The sequence below is a fragment of the Saccopteryx bilineata genome, chromosome 4, assembly GCF_036850765.1.
Source record: "Saccopteryx bilineata isolate mSacBil1 chromosome 4, mSacBil1_pri_phased_curated, whole genome shotgun sequence".
Taxonomy (NCBI): Eukaryota; Metazoa; Chordata; class Mammalia; order Chiroptera; family Emballonuridae; genus Saccopteryx; species Saccopteryx bilineata.
Window position 1 is genome coordinate 276,341,585 of NC_089493.1, and position 17,205 is coordinate 276,358,789.

The following is a 17,205-nucleotide window of genomic DNA, read 5'->3' on the forward strand; positions in this document are numbered from 1 at the left end:
AGAGGAGAGAGAGACAGAGAGAGAGAAGAGGGGAGGAGCTGGAAGCATCAACTCCCATATGTGCCTTGACCAGGCAAGCCTAGGGCTTTGAACCAGCAACCTCAGCGTTTCCAGGTTGACGCTTTACCCACTGCGCCACCACAGGTCAGGCAAGACTTTTGCATCTTAAACCCAGTGTTTCCACAAATCACCTGGCCATTAAACAACTTTCCACCAAAGAACTTTTAAAATCCCATAGAACACAAGCCTTGGGAACACATCTTCCAAATGCCAAGTTTGAATACTTCAAATGTTTTCCACAGGGTAGGCCGTACTTTATAGATCATTCTTTGACACTAAACATCTTAATAGGATGCAGACCAAAACTTCGTATTTGGTATGCCAATGGTTAAGAAAAATATGGAAGATTTCATAATTCAGGTGTAAAACTGAGTTTGTAGTGAAAGAACGTTGGAATTGGGCAGGTGTGAACCAGAGGACAGTGACGAAGAGTATGGGCATGGGTTGAACTACCTGGGTCTAAGTCTTGCCTCTGCTACTTTCTAACTACATGACCAACAAGTTGCTTAATCACACAGCTTACATCTGTCCTTCTGTAGAGGGAGGATGCTAACAATAGTGTTTATCTCATGACAGTTTTTTACGCAGCACATCACAAGTGCACAACTAATTCTCTTAAGTTATTTTTAATTTTATATGTATTGTTACAGCATTCTCACAAAGTCATTTTAAAGGATGAGAAAAGTTCTGGTCAAATAAAGTACTTTTGCTTAAAACAGATTGAGAAATTAGCAAATATTTTCTGATAATAACAAGCATTACTAGACAGATTAAGCTGAGAAAGAGATAAGTAAAATAATGAAGCTGCCTTTTCAAGAATCCTGTATAGCCTGACCAGGCAGTGGCACAGTGGATAGAGCATCGGACTGGGATGCGGAAGGACCCAGGTTCGAGACCCCAAGCTCACCAGCTGGAGCGCATGCTCATCTGGCTTAAGCAAAAAGCTCACCAGCTTGGACTCAAGGTCGCTGGCTCGAGCAAGGGGTTACTCGGTCTGCTGAAGGCCCGCGGTCATGGCACATATGAGAAAGCAATCAATGAACAACTAAGGTGTCGCCACGAAAAACTGATGATTGATGCTTCTCATCTCTCTCTGTTCCTGTCTTTCTGTCCCTAGCTATCCCTCTCTTTGACTCTCTCTCTGTCCCTATAAAATAAATAGATAAATAAATAAATAATCCTGCATAAACTCTCAGAAAAGAATAAATTTCCAGACGACTGATATAGTAGTCATTTTTAAAAAGCTCCAAGTTTATTTACCTGGAATAAAAGGAGATTTTCAAGCAAATGTGAAGAAACAGTTTCATAAACAGGTATCCTTCAAAACAAACAAAACCCCCAAAGTCACCAAAGAAAAATGAGGCCTTTTCTCTTTCTGTTATAAGGAGTAGCTAATAAAACAGGGGTTTCCATTGTTATATAGTATTTTTATTACTTGAGTGCATGATGTTAGTTGCTCACCCACAAACTTGTTTTGGAAGTCATTTTCAAAATCTATGAACAAATACAAGATACTGAAAAAGTAATTTAAAGTGAACTTTTTTTTATTTTATTTTTTTATTCATTTTTAGAGAGAGTGGAGAGAGAGAAGGAGGAAGGAGCAGGAAGCATCAACTCCCACATGTGCCTTGACCAGGCAAGCCCGGGATTTTGAACCAGCGACCTCAGTGTTCCAGGTCGATGCTTTATCCACTACGCCACCACAGGTCAGGCCTGAAAAAGTAATTTAAAAAGTAAATATTTATAGCCTGACGTGTGGTGGCGCAGTGGGTAAATGTGTCGACCTGGAACACTGAGGTTGCCGGTTCGAAACCCCAAGCTTGCCTAGTCAAAGCACATATGGGAGTTGATGCTTCCTGCTCCTCCCTCTGTTCTTTCTCTTTCTTTCTTTGTGTCTCCTCTTTCTATTTTTTTTTTGTATTTTTTTTTCTGAAGTTGGAAACGGGGAGGCAGTCAGACAGACTCCCGCATGCGCCCGACCAGGATCCACCCGGCACGCCCACCAGGGGGTGATACTCTGCCCATCCGAGGCGTCGCTCTGTTGCAACCAGAGCCATTCTAGCACCTGAGGCAGAGGCCACAGAGCCATCCTCAGCACCTGGGCCAACTTTGCTCCAATGGAGCCTTGGCTGCGGGAGGGGAAGAGAGAGACAGACAGGAAGGAGAGGGGGAGGGGTGGAGAAGCAGATGGGCGCTTCTCCTGTGTGCCCTAGCCGGGAATCGAACCCGGGACTCCTGCACGCCAGGCCGATGCTCTACCACTGAGCCAACCAGCCAGGGCCTGTCTCCTCTTTCTAAAAAAATGAATAAGTAAAATGTAAAAAATAAATACATTGTAAAAAATAAAAAATACTTTTTTTATTATTTAAAAAAGTAAATATTTATAATATAAGAAGATATAGACACTTAACTCGTTGTTTTTAAATTAGTAGTTATAGCCCCTTCTTATTTGATTTCACCTGGTAAAGTTGAATAATATTATCTAAGAGGAAAATAATTGTAAACTCCCTCATATCTCCCACAAAATGCTTGATTTTAGCCATTTATTAAGACAAGAATGACCCTGGCTGGTTGACTAAGCAGTAGAGTGTCTGCCCGGTGTGTTGAAGTCCTAGGTTCAATTCCTGGTCAGGGCACACAGGAGAAGTGACCATCTGTTTCTCTATCTCTCTGCTTCTCCTTTCTCTCTCTCTCTCTCTTCTTTCTTTTTATTTTATTTTATTTATTTTATTTTATTTATTAATTTTAGAAAGGAGAGAGAGAGGAGAGAGACAGAGAGAGAGAAGGGGGGAGGAGCTGGAAGCATCAACTCCCATATGTGCCTTGACCAGGCAAGCCCGGGGTTTCGAACTGGCAACCTCAGCATTTCCAGGTCGATGCTTTATCCACTGCGCCACCACAGGTCAGGCTCTCTTTCTTTCTTTCTCCCTCTCTCTTTCTCCTCCTTCCTTGCTCTCCCACAGCCATGGCTCAAATGGTTTGATGAAGTTGGCCCCCAGTACTGAGGATGGCTCTCATGGTCTCGCTTCAGGTGCTGAAATAGCTTGGTTGCCAAGCAATAGAGCAGCTGCTTCAGATGTGCAGGTACTTCCCTGGTAGGGAGGCTGGCCTGGTGGAGGCACATGTGGGAGTCTGTCTCTCTGCCTCCCTGCCTTCCCGCCTCTCACTTAAAAAGAAAAAAAAAGAAAAAAACAAAAAAGACAAGAATGTGTACTTTTAGGAAATAATTGTTGATTTTTGTTATACAGAAGAAGTTTCATGAAAGAGAACAAATAAAAGAATAATAAAGGAAAACATATCATGTATAACAAAATGTTCACAGCAATTACAATTATTGAGGCACTCAAAAACATGAATTGTACTATCTTTTTATAAACTTTTAAATAGGAAGAGGTCAGAATACGTTAAGTTACTTCCTGGAATTACCCCCACTTCACTGATGGATAAAATCAAAGCACCAAAGGCTATTTGTTTTTGATAATTAAAAACAATGCCAAAAAATTTGTCTTTGAGAAAGATCAGGAGAGGACTATCTGGTGAAGGAATTCTTCCTGATAATGAATCACTTCAAGATATGCCTCTGGCCTGACCTGTGGTGGCGCAGTGGATAAAGCATCGACCTGGAAATGCTGAGGTCGCCGGTTCGAAACCCTGGGCTTGCCTGGTCAAGGCACATATGGGAGTCGATGCATCCAGCTTCTCCCCCCTTCTCTCTCTCTCTCTCTCTCTGTCTCTCCCTCTCCTCTCTAAAATGAATAAATAAAAAAAATAAATTTATAAAAAAAAAAGATATGCCTCTGTGTTATGCAGATTATCTCAAGCTAAAGACAACTGAGACCCTGGAGCTCAAGAGAAAATCCACTTCTTCATTAACTAACTAGGAAAATTTTTTTTAATTTATTTATTTTTTTTTAATTTTTATTTATTATTATTATTTTTTCTGAAACTGGAAACGGGGAGGCAGTCAGACAGACTCCTGCATGCGCCTGACCAGGATCCACCAGGCACGCCCACCAGGGAGCAATGCTCTGCCCATCTGGGGCGTCGCTCTGTTGCGACCAGAGCCACTCTAGCAACTGAGGCAGAGGCCATGGAGCCATCCCCAGCGCCCGGGCCAACTTTGCTCCAATGGAGCCTTGGCTGCGGGAGGGGAAGAGAGAGACAGAGAGGAAGGAGGGGGGGAGAGGTGGAGAAGCAGATGGGCGCTTCTCCTGTGTGCCCTGGCCGGGAATCGAACCCAGGACTCCTGCACACCAGGCCGATGCTCTACAACTGAGCCAACCGGCCAGGGCCAACCTAGGAAAATTTTTGAAATTTTTATCATTGATTTTTAGAGAGAGGAAGGGAGTGAGAGAGAGACAGGAACATATAGGTCTGTTCCTATATGTGCCCTGACCAAAGTTCGAACCAGCAACCTCTGAGGCGCTTTAAGGAGATGCTCTTAACCCAGTGGTCCCCAACCCCCGGGCAGCGGACCGGTAGTGGTCCGTGGGCCATTTGGTACCGGTCCGCAGAGAAAGAATAAATAACTTACATTACTTCCATTTTATTTATATTTAAGTCTGAACGATGTTTTATTTTTTAAAAATGACTAGATTCCCTGTTACATCTAAGACTCACTCTTGACGCTTGTCTCGGTCACATGATACATTTATTCCGTCCCACCCTAAAGGCCAGTCTGTGAAAATATTTTGACATTAAACCATTCCGTGGCCCAAAAAAGGTTGGGGACTACTGCTCTAACCAACTACGCAGCCAGAGCAATTATACATAAAATGAAAAAATAACTCATGGTTTTATTCTATCCTTTGTTTCAATTAGAAACTCTCCTGGCCCTGGCCGTTTTGCTCAGTGGTAGAGCGTCGGCCTGGCGTGCAGGAGTCCCAGGTTTGATTCCCGGCCAGGGCACACAGGAGAAGCGCCCATCTGCTTCTCTACCCCTCCCCCTCCCCCTCTCCTTCCTCTCTGTCTCTCTCTTCCCCTCCCGAAGCCAAGGCTCAATTGGAGCAGGGATGGCCCAGGCGCTGGGGATGGCTCCTTGGCCTCTGCCCCAGGCACTGGAGTGGCTCTGGTCGCAACAGAGCGACGCCCTGGAGGGGCAGAGCATTGCCCCCTGGTGGGCAGAGCACCGCCCTTGGTGGGCATGCCGGGTGGATCCCGGTCGGGCGCATGCGGGAGTCTGTCTGACTGTTTCTCCCCATTTCCAGCTTCAGAAAAATACAAAAAAAAAAAAAGAAAACAAACTCTCCTAATTGTCTCATTATTTGATTCACATGATGCTATTTTGATACAGGTGTGACTTGTAAATAACATCTACTTCTAAGCTGTTGCATTGTAGTCCTCAACCAGCAGCATCAGCATCATTTAGGAACTTTTGGAAATGTAAATTCTCAAACCCCACCTAGACCTATTAAATTGAGGGATGGGAGTCTAGCAATCAGTGTTTAAATAAGCACTTGAATGCCACCTGATGTTTGAGAACTGCGATCTATTGTGCTACTTTAAATCTAAGGCTACCAGGTTAGATACAGTTACCTAGAAAAATATGAATTTCAGATAAACACTGAATAATTTTTGGTATGACTTTGTCCCAAGTATTGCCTAAGACATGCTTATGCTAAAATATTTCATTGTTTACCTGAATTTCATATTTAGCTGTATTCTTCTTTTTTTTTAATATTTTTTTTATTTTTTACAATTTATTTTTTACATTTTTTTTATTTATTCATTTTTTTTAGAGAGAGGAGACAGAGAGAGGAAAGAGATAGAAAGAACAGAGGGAGGAGCAGGAAGCATCAACTCCCATATGTGCCTTGACCAGGCAAGCCTGGGGTTTCGAACAGGCTACCTCAGCATTCCAGGTTGACGCTTTTACCCACTGCGCCACCACAGGTTAGGCTTTAGCTGTATTCTTATATTCTAACTAGACAATCTCCTCCACAAAACTGTCTTTTTAGACCTGTGAGAACAAAATGAATATATCCTTTTTAGCATAAATGCTTTTTTTCTTTATTAAAGTGATTTCATAAAAAAGTTTTGAAAAAAGATAACTAAATTGAAAGAAAAAAGAAAGCATGCCATTCACTGAAAATGCAGTGTGAAAAAATACACTAAATGTACACAATGTTTATGCTTGGCAGAATGGTATCATGAGTAACATTATTTACTTATAGAGTTGAATTCTGAATAATTCAGGACAGTTTGAGTTTAGAGGAAGTAGTCCCATTTTGGTGATGGCAAAACGAAATGTGAAAAGAGGTTTGCAGCTGTTAGGTCACAAAAGGAGGGATGCAGAAGGTCTGATGAGTTTTAAAGAAATTTATTTATGCATCTGCGGGCAGGCTGAGTCCTAAAATGACGTCAGCCCCAGAGGAAGAAAAGCCTCAGACTATTTGGGACAGAGTTTGATGGTACTTCCTGCCACAGGGCATAAACTTCTGTTACCTATTGCAATTAAACAATGGAGCCCTTGATGATTAATGACCAAGCCACAGAATGTTCAGATAAGTGATGGGAGGTGACTAACTGGCAGGATGTCCGAGGGTAGAGCAGAGGTAAGATATCAATCAGGATTGCTCAGGGTGGAGAGTCAGGGAAACCGCCCTGGCGCTGGGTCACCTGAAGTTCAACCTGGCTAGCTAAGGTTTTTGGTAGGGGGCCCTGGACTTGAACCTAACAGCAGTTGATTTAAAAAATAATAATAAAGGAAAAGTAAAAAAGAAAGAAAAAGAAAGTCAAAGTATTTTCTATTTGAAAAATTTGTGGTGGCCTGACCTGTGCTGGCGCAGTGGGATAAAGCGTCAACCTAGAACACTGAGGTCACCGGTTAGAAACCTTGGGCTTGCCCGGTCAAGGCACATATGGGAGTCGAAGCTTCCTGCTCCTCCCCCTTCTCTATCTCTCTGTCTCTCTCTCTCACTCCTCTCTCTCTAAAAAATCAATAAATAAAATATTTTTTTAAAAAAAGAAAAATTTGTGGTGAAATAGGAAGACAGTACACTCCTTGTGTCTGTCATTCTGATTAGTTTCCACCTCTCACTGGAGAACTGCTGTGGGGAAGATGCTGACAGGAGCAGAGGGAGGCGAAGAGTGGCGTGTGGAGGTGGAAGGGATGGCGCCTGTCTCTTGGAATTTTAAAAGGTTTTTTTTTTTGTTATTTTGGGATTGTTTTTTTTTTTTTTTTTTTTTTTTTTTGCGAGAGAGACATAGAGAGAAAGAAAGAGAAAGATGCAGAAAGGGAGATAAAAAGCATCAACTCTTAGTTATGGCACTTAGTTGTTCATTGATTGCTTTCTCATATGTTGCTTGACCCAGGGGCTACAGTTGAGCCAGTGACCCTTTGCTCAAGCCAGAGACCTTTGAGTTCAAACCAGAGACTATGGGGTCATGTCTATGATCCCATGCTCAAGGCGACCCTGAGCTCAAGCTGGTGAGACCATGCTCAAGCTAGAAAACTCGGGGTTTCAAACCTGGGTCCTCGGTGCCTCAGGCCGTTGCTCCAGCCACTGTGCCACTGCCTGGTCAGGCCACATTTTAAAAGACTTACGCAAACCTTATGCTAAGAATTGTCAATACAATGATTTTTTAAAAAGAACTGTCTTCTTTCTTAAAACATTTTTCTGATTAAAAAAATAATTTATTCTTTGTAGAAAATTATAGAAAATACAAAGAACAACATTCAGTGAAGAAAACTTAAAATTTGTGGATAGCCTTTGTGGCTTTTTTTCCAATACTATATATACATGTAACAAATGTGGAGTATATGACTATACTTGGCTTTTTTTTTTTTTCTTGTGGGAGGGACAGAGAGAATCAGAGAGAGGGACATATAGGGATAAACAGAAAGGAAAGGAGAGAGATGAGAAACATCAATTCTTTGTTGCAGCACCTTAGTTGTTCATTGATTGCTTTCTCATATGTGTCTGACTGGGGGGCTACAGCAAATCGAGTGACCCCTTGTTCGAGCCAGTGACCTTGGGTCCAAGCTGGTGAGCTTTGCTCAAACCAGATCGACCTCGCACTCAAGCTGGCGACGTCGGTCTCGAATCTGGGTCTTCTGCATCCCAGTCTGATGTTCTATCCACTGTGCCACCGCCTGGTCAGGCTACTTGGTATTTATTTATTTGTTTGTTTGTTTGTTTATTTATAAATTAATTTTAATGGGGTGACATTATTAAATCAGGGTACATATGTTCAAAGAAAACATCTCCAGGTTATCTTGTCATTCAATTATTCTCCCATACTTGGTATTTTAAAACCTAGTTTTTTGCCCCAAGAATATATTTGATTCTTTTTCAGATCATTACATTTCTTTCCACATAATTTTTTTTCTTCTTTTCCCAAGTGAGAGGAGGGGAGATAGAGAGACAGACTCCTGCATGCCCCTCAACTGGGATCCACCCATCAACCCCGGTCTGGGGCCGATGCTCTCCCTATCTGGAGCCATGCTCTCAATGGGACTATGGAACCATCGTCAGCACCCGGGGGCCAATGTGCTTGACTCAGTCAAGCCATGGCTGTAGGAGTGGAAGAGAGGGGGTGGAGGGGTGGAGAAGCAGATGGTCACTTCTCCTGTGTGCCTTGACTGAGAATCGAACCTAGGACATCCACATGCCAGGCCAGTGCTCTACCACTGAGCCAACTGGCCAGGGCCCCACATAATTTTTTAAAATAAATTATTGGGGTAGCATTGGTTAATAACATTATATAAATTTCAGATGTAAAAAATTTTATAGTACATTATCTGTTTATTGCATTGTGTGCTCACCACACAAAGTCTAGTCTCCTTTGGTCACCATATATTTTACCCCCTTTACTCTCTTTATCCTCCCTCCCATCTCCCTTCTCCTTGGTAACCACTATACTTGTCGGTGTCTGTGAGTTTGTTTCATTTGTTTGTTGCTTTCTGTTTTACCTATCACATATGAGTGAAATCATATGGTCTTGTCCTTTCTCATCTTAATTATTTCACTTAGCATGGTACTCTCAAGACCCATCCATGTTGTCGCAAATGGAAATATTTAATCATTTTTTTTTTTTCATTTTTCTGAAGCTGGAAACAGGGAGAGACAGTCAGACAGACTCCCACATGCGCCCGACCGGGATCCACCCGGCACGCCCACCAGGGGCGACGCTCTGCCCACCAGGGGGCGATGCTCTGCCCATCCTGGGCGTCGCCATGTTGTGACCAGAGCCACTCTAGCGCCTGGGGCAGAGGCCACAGAGCCATCCCCAGCGCCCGAGCCATCTTTGCTCCAATGGAGCTTTGGCTGTGGGAGGGGAAGAGAGAGACAGAGAGGGAAAGCGTGGCGGAGGGGTGGAGAAGCAAATGGGCGCTTCTCCTGTGTGCCCTGGCCGGGAATCGAACCCGGGTCCTCCGCACGCTAGGCCGACGCTCTACCGCTGAGCCAACCAGCCAGGGCTATTTAATCATTTTTTATGGCTAAATAGTATTCCATTGTATATATGCACCACATCTTTATCCAGTCATTGGTTGAAGGACACTTAACTTACTTCTATGTCTTGGCTATTATGAATGATGACATAGTTTATAGGGATGGCTATATAATAATTTAATAACCTATTGTTAAATATTTAGTTTCCTCATTTTCCCAATTATGGATGCAGAACATCCTTGGATATAGGTCTTATTGTATGTATCTGATTATTTCCCTAGCATAAATTTCTATTCCTTTGAGAGCAGAAGACATTGCTGGTTCAAAGGGCATTCTTCTTAAATACAGCCCTACTAGTTTAGTAGGATGTTAAGCAAGACCTCCCTTGATGCTCCAGCATTGGTGATTAAGTCTCTGCCAACTAGGGCCAGAGTCCCTCTGAGGGGATGAGACCTTCAGCTACTACCCTGCCCTTCATTTCCTTCCCAGTCTAAAATGACCTGTAAAGGAGAGATATCATGTGTGGGAGCTTTGTGGACAGTGCCATGAAGGAAGTCCCAAGCAACTACTTTTAGAAAGACTTGGAGGAGGGGGCTCTAAAAAGAGGAGGTAGGGTGGGTGGGCGTCTGCTGAGGCGGGGAGGAAAGGCCTGGCACGATGACAAGGCAGAATGCTGGAGCTGCCAGTGTCTCCGTTCTCGGGGTAGCAAGGATGTGGGAGTGGACTCTGGGGAGGTAGAAAGATTGCAATAGAAAATACAGAAGTATAAAATTTGAAAGATTGAGGTAAAGATGAAGTAAATAATATTTTTAGAAATCTTGTTAACCACATAGCTTTATGCTATCATGAAAACCTCAAGGAATAATTCCCACTTATAAGAGTCACTGTTAAAAATAGTGGATATAAATTTTTAACTCAAGAAACCTTTTTCATAATTTTCCTTTTTCTTGACTTATTATTTTTTCCAGATATGATTGTTATTTTTACCTCAAATATAGCTAGACAAAAGCTCCTTGTGAGAGTAAAAGAAGCATCAGCTCTACTAGTTTCTTGTTTTGGCCCGTTTTCTGAAGGTTAGTTTATTTAGAACTATAATATAATTTGCAAATCCAATAACTGAACATTAAAATACACAGGAAAGGCCCTGGCCGATTGGTTCAGTGGATAGAGCATCAGCCCAGCGTGCAGGCATCCCGGGTTTGATCCCCAGTCAAGGCACACATGAGAAGTGACCATTTGCTTCTCTTCTCTTCCCTCTCCTTCTTCTTTCTCTCTTCCACTCTCACAGCCAGTGGTTCAATTGGTTTGAGTGTTGGGCCCGGGCGCTGAGGATAGTTTGGTTGGTCAGAGGGTTGGCCTTAGGTGCTGAGAATAGCTTAGTTGATTGGAGCATCGGCCCCAGATGGGGGATGCAGGGTGGATCCCTGTCAGAGTGCATGCAGGAGTCTGTCTCACTATCTCCCCTCCTCTCACTTAAAAAAAAATACACAGAAAATACTGAACGTGAAAAAATGAAAAAGGATGCTGCTCTTAGCTCCTTTGTGTTGTGGTACTTCCACTCTTCTGTAAATATATTTGTGTGATGACCTGACTCATAGAATATGTGTGCATGACCACTCATCAGTCTACATTACATTATCAGAAAGCTTAATTAATTAATTAATTAATTTTGTATTTTTCCAAGTTAGAAGCGGGGAGGCAGTCAGATTCCTGCATGCGCTTGACTGGGATCCATCAACATACCTGCCAGGGGGTGGTGCTCTGCCCATCTGGGGTGTTGCTCCATTGCATCCAGAGCCATTCTAGCACCTGCGGTGGAGGCCATGGAGCCATCCTCAGCGCCCAGGCCAACTTTGCTCCAGTGGAGCCTTGGCTGAATGTCGGGAGCCGATCTACAACTGCTGGCTGACAAGGTCACAGCAGGAGAAGACCCACAACTGCTGGCTGACAAGGTCACAGCAGAAGAAGACCCACAACTGCTGGCTGACAAGGTCACAGCAGAAGAAGATCAAAAACTGCTGATTGACAAAGTCACAGCAGAGAAGACCAATGGCTGCTGGTTGACAAAGTCACCGCAGTGAAGACCAATGGCTACCAATGGCTGTGGGTTGACAAAGTCACCGCAAAGGAAAGGCACAACGATACTTCCCCCTTTGACCTTTTTAAATTATAATCTGGCCTTATATCCCCCATTTTCTGGGTGTGTGCTATCATTTATGGCACAGGGATAATAGTACCGTGCTTTCCCTGTAGATTCGTAGTAATTTCTTTGGAAATGAGACAGAGGGTGTGAGTTCCACAGAAAAGCCTGTAAGCCCCTTGAACTGGGCTCATAGACATAAGAGGCTGGCTATGATATCCCTCGTAAAGGATTAAGTTTGAAGGAGAATTTCTTCTTATTAATCATGTTAGAAAGAATAGATTGTGCCTGACCTGTGGTGGCGCAGTGGATAAAGCATCGACCTGGAATGCTGAGGTCGCCGGTTCGAAACCCTGGGCTTGCCTGGTCAAGGCACATATGGGAGTTGATGCTTCCAGCTCCTCCCCCCTTCTCTCTCTCTCTCTTTCTCTCTCTCTCCCTCTCTCTCTCCTCTCTAAAATGAATAAATAAATAAAAATTTAAAAAAAAAAAAAGAAAGAAAGAATAGATTGTGACTTATGAATAGGTAGGAAACAGTAACTATACACAGAGCACCTTTCAGCCTTCACTTAATTCATCACTTTACCTCCCTAGCCTTTTCATGTGGTAGAATAAAGAAACTTTCCATTCTTCTTGCATACTTGACCTGCAGGTGGTGGAACACTCTGAGAAAAGTAAAGTTAGAACTTAATTAGTGTATGAATATAGTAAATAAATAAAATTTGATTAGACAATAGTATCCGAGACAAGATAGAGTTATTAATCAGTACTTACCTTTTGTAAGTTTGTATCAATATTGTTATTGCTATTCAAGTTATTGTATAATTGTACTTTGAATAAAGCATCGACCTGGAATGCTGAGGTCGCCGGTTCGAAACCCTGGGCTTACCACCTGATTTATAGTTTATAGAAATGAATTAACTGTTACCTAGAAAATGTAACCATAGTGAAACAAAAACAATGATTAATCAATGTATTCTGAATACCATGTGATTGTAACTTAGTGTGTGTGCATAAAAAGAAAGCTAGACCAGCATTTGGTAGAGATGCCTGGCAGTAAATGCTAACTAGAGAATAAAGAGAAAGAAAAGAATTCGGCTCTCTCACTCGATTCGTGCCAACGCCGTCTCTTCCTGTGGGACCCCTGGATTCCCCCCGGGGCTGGACCCCGGCAGCTGAAGAAGGGGAAGAGAGAGATAGAGAGAAAGGAAAGGGGGAAGGGTGGAGAAGATATGGGCGCTCTTCCTGTGTACCCTAACTGGGAATCGAACTTGGGACTTCCACATTGGGCTGATGCTCTACCCCTGAGCCAACCGGCCAGGGCCTAAAAACTTAATTTAAAAAGAAAAATTTTTTTCCCATTGATTTGTGAGAAAGAGAGAGAGGAAGGTCAAGAGAGAAGCATCAACTTGTTCCACTTGGTTGTGTACTCATTTTTTTTTTAAGATTTTGTTTATTGATTTTAGAGAGAAGCAGGGAGTGGGAGGCATCAACTCATAATTGCTTTTCATATGTTCCTTGGCCAGGCAAGCCCAGGGTTTCAAACTGGCGAACTTAGTATTCCAGGTCAGTGTCTTACCCAGTGTGCCACCACAGGTCAGGATGGTTGTGTACTCACTGATTGCTTCTTGTAAGTGCCCTTACATCACCTGCCCGGAGGAACTGAATCTGCAACCTCAGCATGCTGGATCGAGGCTCTATCCACTGAGCAACTCTGCCAGGGCTATTTTCTTTTTTAGATAAAAATAAATGTAAGTAGAAGTTTTTAATATTTTCTCCCACACCCCAATGGGTTTTGTTTATTCCCCATGGTTAATGTACCTCTCCATGAAGACCACTGGCTTAGCAAAGGAAAGGAGAGGGAATGAAGAACAGGATGATGTCCCACCCCCTCCACTTCAAGTCTGACCTGCAGAATGGGAAGGAGATAGAAACTTACATTCTTTATGAGAGTGGAGCTTTAAACTCAAGTGGGATTTTTAAAAAGCCTTTATTTTTGAAAGCAGTTTTAGGTTTACAGCAAAACTGAGAGGGAAGTACAGAGATTTCCCATATACCACCTGCCCCTGGCTCCCCCGCTATCAGACGGGATCAAGCATGTTCAGGGTGGTATGGCAGCAGACACTACCCCTGATATCAACATCATTCAAAAGAATGGTACATTTTCGGCCTTGGCCGGTTGGCTCAGCGGTAGAGTGTCGGCCTGGCGTGCAGGGAACCCGGGTTCGATTCCCGGCCAGGGCACATAGGAGAAGCGTCCATTTGCTTCTCCACCCCCCCCCCTTCCTTTCTGTCTCTCTCTTCCCCTCCCACAGCCAAGGCTCCATTGGAGCAAAGATGGCCCGAGCGCTGGGGATGGCTCCTTGGCCACTGCCCCAGGCGCTAGAGTGGCTCTGGTCACGGCAGAGCGTCGCCCCTGGTGGGCGTGCCGGGTGGATCCTGGTCGGGTGCATGCGGGAGTCTGACTGTCTCTCCCCGTTTCCAGCTTCAGAAAAATACAAAAAAAAAAAAGAAAAAAGAATGGTACATTTTCTTTTTTACCAAAGATAAGGCTATATTGATATATCATAATCACTCAAAGTCTATAGTTTGCCTCCAGGTTAGCTCTTGATTTTGTGCATTCAATGAGTTTGGACGAAAGTATAGTGACATACATCTATCATTGTATTATTATCTATCACTGTATTATCATATGGAGCATTATCATATAGAGCAGTGTTCTCTGTGCTCTGCCTGTTCATCTCTCTCATTCTTCACAACCGTGGATCATTTTGTTGTTTCCATCGCTGTGCCTTTTTCAGAATATCGTATTGTTAGAATCATACAGTATGTAGATTGACTTCTTTCACTTAGTAATATGCATTTATGGTTACTCCATGTTATTTCATGACCTGATATCTCATTTCATTTTAGCCCCTAATGATATTCCAGTGTCTGGATGTTCCACAGTTTATTTGTGCACTCACATACTGAAGGACACTTTGGTTGTCTCCAAATTTTGGCTGATATGATTAAAACTGCTATAAACATCATATGCAGTTCTTTTGTGTGTGCACACAAGCTTTAGCTTCGTTGGGTAAATACCGAGGAGAATGGCTGCCAGATCATATGGTAAAAGTATGTTTTATTTCATAAGAAATGGCCAAACTCTCAAAGAGGCTTTATTATTTTGAGTCCCTGCTGACAATGTGTGAGAATCCCTGTCACTGCACATCTTCATCAGCATTTGGTGGTGTCAGTGTTCTAGATTTGGGACATTTTAGTAGGTGTGTATGATATCATATTATTGTTTTAATTTGCATTTTTCCTGATGACTTATGATGAAAAGCATCTTTCCGTGTGCTTCTTTGCTATCTGTATATCTTCCTTGGTGAGGTGTTTGGAAGTCCTTTAGGTCTATTTATTTTATTTATTAACTTTAGGGAGGGGAGAGAAAGAGAGAGAGAGAGAGAAGAGGGGAGGAGCAGGAAGCATCAACTCCTATATGTGCCTTGACCAGGCAAGTTCAGGGTTTCAAACCGGCGACCTCAGCGTTCCAGGTTGACACTTTATTCACAGCGCCACCACAGGTCAGGTCCCCTTTGGTCTATTTTTTAATCAGGTTGTTTGCTTTATTACTGTTGAGTTCTTTGTCAATTTTGGTTAATAAATATTTTTTCCAAGTCTGTGACTTGTTTTCTCATTCTCTTGATGGTGTCTTTCACATAGATGATTGATGTTTTTAATTTTAACTAAGTCCTGTTTATCAATTACTTCCTTCATGGATCATGTTGACCAAAATCGTGAATGTCTATCTCTAGGCTCTCTATTTCGTTCCATTGCTCTATTTGACTATCTTTTCACAAATACAACAGTGCTTGATTACTGTAGCTTTAAAATAAGTACTGTAGCTTTGAGTAGTGTCAGTTCTGACTTTGTTCTTCTTCAATATTGTTAGCTATTTTGGGCCTTTTGCCTCTACGTATAAGATTTAGATATACTTTGTCAATATCTAAAAGAGAACTAGCTGGGATTTTGATTGGTATTTTATTGATTCTCTATAATACGAAGGAGGGAGAGAGGGAGAGAGAGAGAGACATCAAATGTTCCTGTATATGACCTGACCTGGGATCAAACCAGTGGTGGGATTCAAATAATTTAACAACCAGTTCTCTGCCCTAATGACTGTTTTAAGTGTAAAAAACCAATATACCAAAAGATAGTTTATTATTTAATGCATTTAATACTAAAATAAGAACAATAAAAGAGGTACACAAAAATAGATTGTTATGAGAGTTTTAAAATATTAATGAAAAATATTAGATAACACCTGACAAAAACAATAAAACTCTTATTTAAGGTATTTCCATATTGCTTCTTGATTGGCATCCTCACTTGCAATTTTTTTCACCTTTGAAAAGAATGAAAATTAATTACTACGGGCACTTAGAATACGCTGTTGTGCAGATGAACATTCAGAAAGAGTAAGAAATGTAAATTTGTGATTTCCACATTGGGTGGCTGCCCAGGGGCCCACCTTAGAACCTGATTACAAGTGCCATTTAACAACCGGTTCACTGAACGCAACAAAAAATTAGGTATCAGTTCTGCCAAACCAGTGCAAAAGGGCTGAATCCCACCACTGGATCAAACCCGCAATCTCTGTGCTTTGGGACAATGCTCCAGTCAACTGAGCTCTCTGGCCAGGGCTGCCCCATGTTTTGGAGAGTTCAAAACCCAGAGTCTATGTGGAAAATCCCTAATTAAACACCTGTTATAAACACCTATTATATACTAGGCAGACCCATGTTAGGGGTTCAAGCAGAGACCCAGGCCTTGCCTTGAGGAGCTCTCTCCCCAGGGGAGACAATGACCCAGAGAGTGAAGATAAATGGCCAGATGCCTTAGGTTTTCATAGAAGGAGGCACACAGAAATTTGGCACTCTATAGAAATGAAATGAATCTGGGCACCTACAATTCTTGATTCTTAGCTTCTTTGAGCCTGTATTTTCCTGTGAAATGGGACACCAGGAGTCTGAGGTTATTATGCAAAAGACTATGTGTCTGGTGCCCTTAACACATTATGGCTGGTGCGACATTATCATTTTTAGTTGTCATTATTTTTACTAGAACTTGGCCATGGAACTGAGAGGAGTCTAGAGTTCCACTCTCAGAACTAGTTATGACTAGAAATCAACAGAAATTGATGACATTGGGTAGGGACAAAGGGGAACTGATTGTGCCACAATTGTCATCCTCTTTCAATGCTGAGCACCTACTGTGTATGTATGTCTTCTCTGCCTCTCATGTCTCTTACTACCCTTGACCAGATAAAAAGCCTGAGGAGGAAAAGTGTGGGGTGTGGGGCTCGCTCCCCTCCTACACCATTCCATCTGTCTTTTACCAGAACCCCCTGTCTGACTGTGGGCAAATCTTCCACCCCTTCCGTTTTCTGACTGTAGTGGTGGTGTGGGGTGATGTAGAGAGCTGATTTGGAGAGATGTCAGGAATGCCAAGATTCCTGCATTTAAAGTGTTTAAAATAATATTGTATCTCCCCCTCTTCCAAGTATTCTCCTTTGGGGCGCCCAGGTGAGCACTAGGAGGGGACTGCAGGTAACAATAATATTAA